This window comes from Apus apus, chromosome 3 (genome assembly GCF_020740795.1).
Source record: "Apus apus isolate bApuApu2 chromosome 3, bApuApu2.pri.cur, whole genome shotgun sequence".
Taxonomy (NCBI): Eukaryota; Metazoa; Chordata; class Aves; order Apodiformes; family Apodidae; genus Apus; species Apus apus.
In genome coordinates, this window is record NC_067284.1 from 70,258,199 (window position 1) to 70,265,394 (window position 7,196).

Here is a 7,196-nt window from a genome sequence, read left to right on the forward strand (position 1 = left end):
TCTGTCCATGGGAAGCTTCTTAAGTCCCTTCACTGTATGAACTGGAGTATGTTACCTCTCTATAGAAACTGTCTCATTACATAGACAAACTGGGAGTGAGGAAAACAGCAAGGCTTGGGCATGCACACCTTCAAGTCTAAGATAGAAAGCTAAATGCAAGTTGCAAGCTGTTGCTCAAATTTTAGTTACATATATAATAAAAATGTACCTGTTAAAACCCTATGTCATTTATCTAAAGTTACCTGTGTAACTATCTATAGGTGTTTCAGGCTTGGTAGCAGAGCCTGATTTCCTTTTCCCACCTCTCCTCAACCTTGTTAGGCTGAATGTCTGGGGGTGTGTATTTGAAAATATTAGGATCATCTTCTGCCAGATAGCAAAAATTAAATAATTATAATTTAAAACATCTATTTCTTTTGGGATAAAAAGATCCACAAGTCAATTACAGTTCTCCTTTATTAGTACAATCACCTTGGGACTGGCAATAATTTCCTCTGAAATAACCCCAAAGTGAGCATTATTTCACTCAATTATAAAAAAAAAATCCATATTATTTATACCATCAGAATGGATGTGGTAAGGCACCAGTGCATAGCAGTTACTAGGCCTGTTTTTTGGATGTACAGACAGGAAAATTTCAGTATTTTTTGTACTGCAGGCCGCTGTCACACTATTTAGCTGTGAAGGAAAGAGATCTATTTAAAATGCACTTTCACTTAGGGGATTGTGACCCAGCCTGGTGGGATCATGAGAACTGAAGACACTATTTTAACGACCACAGTTTTGTAGAGCTCTACCTCATCATTACTAAAGTGTATTGCAGAGCAGGACTCCCATATATCAGGCATGAAAACGAAGAGCTTGTACAAAGCCACAGTAGGGAAAACACAGAGATCCTGGAATTGATTGAGCCAAGACTTGTTCATCACAATATTAATGTGCCAGTTTGAACTGCAGAGCTATTGTTCGCAACCCCTGCTCTAATCTCTAGTCTCCACTTTTTTCTACCAGGCGGAATACAAGGTACTATTACTTGCAGAGAAAACCATCTCAGTTGCAGGCTGATAAATCCATTTTGTGGCTAGATTGAAATGAGAAAACCTGATAGCTAGACTTACTCAGGGAGGAAAAAAAATGAAGATAACTTCTAAAACTCGCCATTAGTATGAAGCTGAGGTTATTATCACAGGACAGCATTTTCTGCAAACTTTTTAAATCAATAGGTCTTGAAAAATCCAGTTAATGGCTTCTTTGTGCGTATAACAGGTATAAGGGAACATTGCTCTTCGGTTTTTTCTGTTGTTGTTTTGGTTTTTTTGGTGTGTGTATTTTGTTTTTTTGAGGTGGTCTAAGAAATGGCCTGCATGGCCAGGACCATGAAACCCTGTTTCTCTGAAGTGTATTGGAGAGGCAAAGAAAAGAGCCAGTGTTGCAGCCTCTGTGAAACTGCAGTAAATAGGTATGTCTCGTGACCTGACTGGGGCTCGGATTTTTCTTGCTAGTCTACTTCACAATGACTTTTCACATCCACCAAAGCTTGTTCCAGCAGCTGGGGTTTTTGCTTTTTGTTTTGGCTCAGATCCTTCCCTTTATGCAACGGTAAGGCCCCGATTGTCAGCTTTTGCTGCCAGAAAAGTGCAAGACTACTGCAGAACAAAACTGCTATACAAAAATAATCCATCTTTGCATTGAGGGTGCAGGAAAAGAAGTGGGAATGGAAAAAAAAATGAGTTTAGGACAGCACTTACTCAATTTTTCTACTTTCCTTAACCACCAGGTCTACCTAGGGACTTAACTAGCAGAAAGCAAGCAGCTTTAACTTTTTCTGTTTGTTTGGTTTTGGGTTTTTTTTTTTTTGGGGGGGGTTGTGAGGGTTTTTTTGTGTTTTTTTTTGTTGTTGTTGGGTTTTGCTTGTTTTATTGGGGTTTTTTTGTTTTGTTTTATTAAATATTATGAATTATGAAATCATGGAATTGTCAGAGTTGGAAGGCACCTCTAGAGATCATCTAGTTCAACTCCCCTGCTAAAGCAGGATCCCCTAGAGCACATCACACAGGACTGCATCCAGGTGGGTCTCGAATATCTCCAGAGAAGGGGACTCTACCACCTCCCTGGGCAGCCTGTTCCAGTGCTCTGTCACCCTCACCATAATTTTTTTTTTTTCTCATATTGAAATGGAACTTCCTGTGTTCCACCTTGTGCCCATTGCCCCTCGTCCTGTCACTGGGAACAACTTAAAAGAGTCTGGCTCCATCCTCCTTGCACCCACCCTTTAGATACTTACAGGCATTAATAAGGTCTCCCCTCAGCCTTCTCTTCTCCAGGCTAAAGAGTCCCAGTTCTTCAGCCTTTCCTCATAAGGGAGATGCTCTAATCTCCTGATCATCTTTTTTGCCCTCTTTTGGACTCTCTTGAGTAGTTCCCTGTCTCTCTTGAACTAGGAAGCCCAGAAGCAGACGCGGTATTCCAGATGTGGCCACGTCAGAGCAGAGGGGGAGAATGACCTCTCTCGACCTACTGGCCACACTCTTCCCTATGCACTCCAGGTTTCCATTGGCCCTCTTGGTGGCAAGGGCACATTGCTGGCTCATGGATAATTTACTATCTACCAGGACTCTCAGATCTTTCTTCTTAAAACTGCTTTCCAGGAGGTCCACCCCTAACCTATATTGGTGAAGAAATGGAAATACGACATTTCACCCAGCTGAACATGCTTTCTATTTTGGGTCAATTCTGTACTGTTTTTCTGTTTGTTCTTTGAGAGCAAATACAAATGAAATACTTCTTTAAGAAAATGAAAAAAAATACATTAAAAAAACCCTATTCAGTTGCTGAAAACAAAAATTATAATCAGTAACAAACCTTGTATTTGAATCCAGGTAGTTATGATCATACACACTAATTCATGTGGCCAAATTTCACTACTGTATATATATTCATAAACATCCTATCAAGGGCCTCAGTGTCTGTGGGGACAAACAAGAATAAAGTGAAACACATAGCACAACAGAAGAGTTAAAAACCCCACAAAAACTACTAGAACCTTCATTGATATCACAGTTACTTTTATGGGAAAGATTATTAAAATACAAGTAGTAATTATCATCTATATAAACACCTAAACTAGACTCACTCAGTCCTCTCTCTTGCCTGAAGTGAAACCTGCAATAGTTCGTCTGCATGTTCACTGCTTCAGCTTTGATTCTTCCCCACATCCCTGTATTTGCCAAAAAAAGCACTTGTTTGGATGCAGTTATGTTCACAGCAATCTTTGCATGGTACATGATATTTTATTTTCTAGTGTAATGGCGTGCTGCTAAGGGTAATGAAGGCAGCTACCATTTCCTGGTATGCCAACCAATGCAATGTGATGATGGCTTTGTGTTTTCTTCAGACAACTGTTTCAAAGTATGTGATACAACACACATACACTGTGTTGTTTCTATGTGTAATGTTAGACTTTTGGATGTATTAGGCATTTTCATATCAGAACACCTGATTCCATCCTTGAACTTTAGGAAACCACAAGCCAAAAAATCTTCAGTTATTGAAACAAGCAGTTTAGCCCCCACATATGTGTTGTTGTATCTCAGATCCTCTGTCCTATAGTCAAGTAAGATGAAGCCAGCCCAGAGGTAAACCCTCAATGAATTATCTATCCAGGACAAACCCAAATTTTGTTTGTCACACCAATGAACAGGCCCGAACAAACGCTTTAGCGAAGCAGTTTATTTACACTCTTGCAAGAATGGGTGACCTAAACAAGTAGGCACACCTGATAGTAAGGTAACTGTTTATATTCCCTATTCCCAACACAAGGTTCCCTCCTTTTTCCCCACTGGCTGGGTAGTCCAGGGTTTACAGCCTATCCGATGCTTCTCACCACCTTATAAGTTTTCCACCCATTTACACATTCCATTCTAGGGGTTTACTTTTTACCTTTTAAGGTTTAATTCTGACCTTTATTGCCCCCTTGGCTTATCTTCCCGACCACCAAAACTATCTATACCATCTGGTGCTCTAAGTGACTTTGTTCTGTTTTATCTTGGGCCATAAATCCTGCTCCATGTACCTTCGAAAGCTCAGATATCTCACCTCCCCCAGTTACTATGGATAGAGTTCAATTAAGTCCCTCAGTTTCTTGGACCATAACCACCCCCGGTGTCCTTGGAGTGCCCAGATTATTTTACTTTTCAGTCACCATAGAGTTTACTTAAGTTCTTCTCAGAACAGAGAAGAAACAAACGATTTTTCTAACAATAGGGTGCAAAAGCAACACTATGTTTCTAACATATTTAGCATTATTAAAAAACAATTTTGCGTTTTTCCTTTTAACAACTCGTTTTTGAAGTGCCAGGGCAACCCCCCCGTGCTGCACAGGATGGCAGCAGTGTAGGAAGCAAGCCAGCAAAGACCAAGGACTTGCAGCTAGTGATACTAAAGGATAAGAATTTAATTTGCAGGTAGTGCTTAGTTGCGTTTCTCCGGGATTGGGACTCTGCCCGACAGACGGGTGAATTATTCCCCCGCCGATGTGGATTAGCCTGACGATGAACGCTGCTGACCTAGCGGCTAAAGCCTTTTACCGAAGGCAGCTTCGTCCCGCACCAGCCCGGGCCGAGGCCGCGGCCTCTCTGCCCAGCCTCCGGCGTACGGAACCTCGGGCGCCCGCTCAGCGGGCAGCAAGGCCGGGCGGATGGTGACACGGGCAGCCTCTCCGGTCCCGCTGATCCTCCCGCCACACCCGTCCACACCAGACCTGCCCGCATACCCCGAGGCAGCCCGCCAGCCGCGGACCGCGCTCTCTGTCCCGCCCCGCCCCGCCAAGCAAGCCCCGCCCGCCCGGAGGAGGGGGCCGGGCCGTCCCCGCCGCCGCGGCCCGCCGCGCCTGCGGCCGCCCGCCGGGCGGGGAGGGAGGCGGCGAGAGAGCGTTGTCCCGGGCACCGCAGCCGCTCGCCGCCTTGTCGTGCCTGGGGAGGCCGCCCTCCCTGAGTGGCGCAGCGCCCGCCGACCCCTGCTCCCCTCCCCGCGCCGCTGTTAGTGGCCGTTAACGACGAGAGCTCCGGGGCGGCCTGGGGCCGGTGCCCGGGGCCGGTGCCCAGCGCGGGCGCAGGATGGCACCCGTCACCCTTCCGGGCGGGCCCTTGATAAAGCGTTCGGGAGAGCCTAGTGTCAGGGCTCCAGTGGCGCAATCGGTTAGCGCGCGGTACTTATACAGCAGTACAAGCCGAGCAATGCCGAGGTTGTGAGTTCGAGCCTCACCTGGAGCACACAGCTTTTTCTTGGGAGGGAAAGTGGGCTTTTTTGGGACTCGGCCGCGCTCCGGAGGAAGAAAGCAAAAAAGTGTGCGGAAAAATTACAGAGCCGTGGCGACGGCGTGCAGCGAGCAGGCCCGCGGCGCTGCCCTGGGTTTTGGTGCGTGGGAGGGTTGCAGTGACCCAGCGGTGGTGGTGACAGGGGGACACGGAGGGAGCACTTGCCTGGGGCTTTTTATTGACAAACTTGTCACGCGTGTGTTTGGATATAGGGGTATGGGCTCATGTATTGGCGGATGTTTGGTGTGTTCCGAGTGGCTTGTCAGTGTGGAATAGCAAATGCTTTCCTCATAACAAGTGCTTGTGTGAGCGTGCAGGAAATAAAGGTTATTTTAAACTCTCCTGTTTAATACAGAGTGCAAATAAATACTAACTGGTGTGGTCACTACAACTGATGGGTAACAAAATCTCCCCCCTCGGCAGTGACAGTCTTTGTAACTGCTCATTAACCTTGGAAATGCTTCCCAAATGTGTGGGCCAGAGCAGGAAGGAACATAATTCAAGTAATTCCAGATTTCACAACTTGAGAGTCAGCAGGGCCACAGGAGAACCTTTATGTTAACATCTAGTTTACTACTTTAATAGTGCAATTTATATAAAAAAGTTCAGTGAGACCCTCAAGATCACACAGCCAGAGGCATCTGTATTTCCAAAATCAGCCCAGAGCTTACACTGCAGGCATTAATTTCCGGAAGTGTCACTTCAAGGTTTTTAATTACTACTTCTTCCCTATTTATAGTTACTGCTATGTCCTCTCTGAATTTTGCATTAATTTCACCATTGATTTCAGTGACAGTGTGGTCATGCCTGAAGCATGAACCATATCACTATAACGAAGTCTAAATCAACCGGAGAGATTTGTAATACATCAAAGGGTGAATAAAATTAATCCTTCGCGTGCAGTAGTGAGTTTTGTGTTTTCTCCTTCATGGAGGAGTGCCATGTCCCAGTGCTCAGGAGTATGTACTCATATGAGTGCTTAAGTACGGATGAATACTTTCAAAAGTACTGAAAATACTGAAAAAAAGAAAATATTACTTTTGTGTAACTGGAAGAAAAAACAAAAAACTAGCAGGGGGAGAGGGACTCCATTCCCTGGACATTAACCACTTTCTCTAAAAACTGAGCAGGAGTGGTGCTGCTCCCTCCTCCCTCACCCCCTTCCCCTGTGTGTTCCTGTGTTCCCTGCCCAAGGAGGAACTGCTGGTTTTGCATCTGAGGCCTTGCTTTGGTGTGCTGGGGGGGGGGGGGGGGGGTGACTGTACAATTTTTGACAGGTACCAGATGCATGAAGCAGATATTTGATGTGTTCACAGCTTTTACATGACTTGCCTCTGTGGTTCTAGAGAGCAGCCAGGACAGGCAGTGAGAGCTGCACTGTGGCCTTTTACACAAGACCTTGTTCATCCCCTTGGCTTTTACTCTCTCTCCACGATGATTTTTGTCTTGCCTTTGGGAAAAACAAAACCAAAACCAAAATCACGAGATGAAGTGACCCTTGTTTGCATTCCTTTAGTAGAGGCAGTATCTCCTGATTGCCTGACACCTGAGGGAAGCATTGGGAGACAGGGATTTCACGCTGAAAATCATGACAAATCAGGACAATTTATGTGATTTACTAGAAATCCCAGTGCAACAAAATAATGTTATTTATCAAATGTGTATTTGTGAAATAAAGTGAACTGTTGCTAAAGCTCAAGGGCTTCCTGAGGGAGGCAGGGCCGTGAAATAAGATGGAACAAGCTCCTTTGGAGGGGTGCAGCTCATTTTGGCTTGGCCGTGAGCACCTGGGCAGGGGCATTTCTGGCACCTCCTGCGGCCCCATGGAGGTGCTGCTGCTGGGCTGGGGCTGCTGCTGGGGAGGCCTTGCGGAGCCTGGGG

The 7,196-nt window shown here is 45.4% G+C and overlaps 1 non-coding gene across 1 annotated transcript; it reads left to right on the forward strand.

Moving 5' to 3' along the window:
* Positions 1-5,177: 5,177 nt before the first annotated feature.
* On the forward strand, positions 5,178-5,270 carry TRNAI-UAU (transfer RNA isoleucine (anticodon UAU)). The gene is given in 2 exon segments: positions 5,178-5,215; positions 5,235-5,270. It is a non-coding gene; the product is annotated as a tRNA-Ile (tRNA).
* The last annotated feature ends 1,926 nt before the right edge of the window (positions 5,271-7,196 follow it).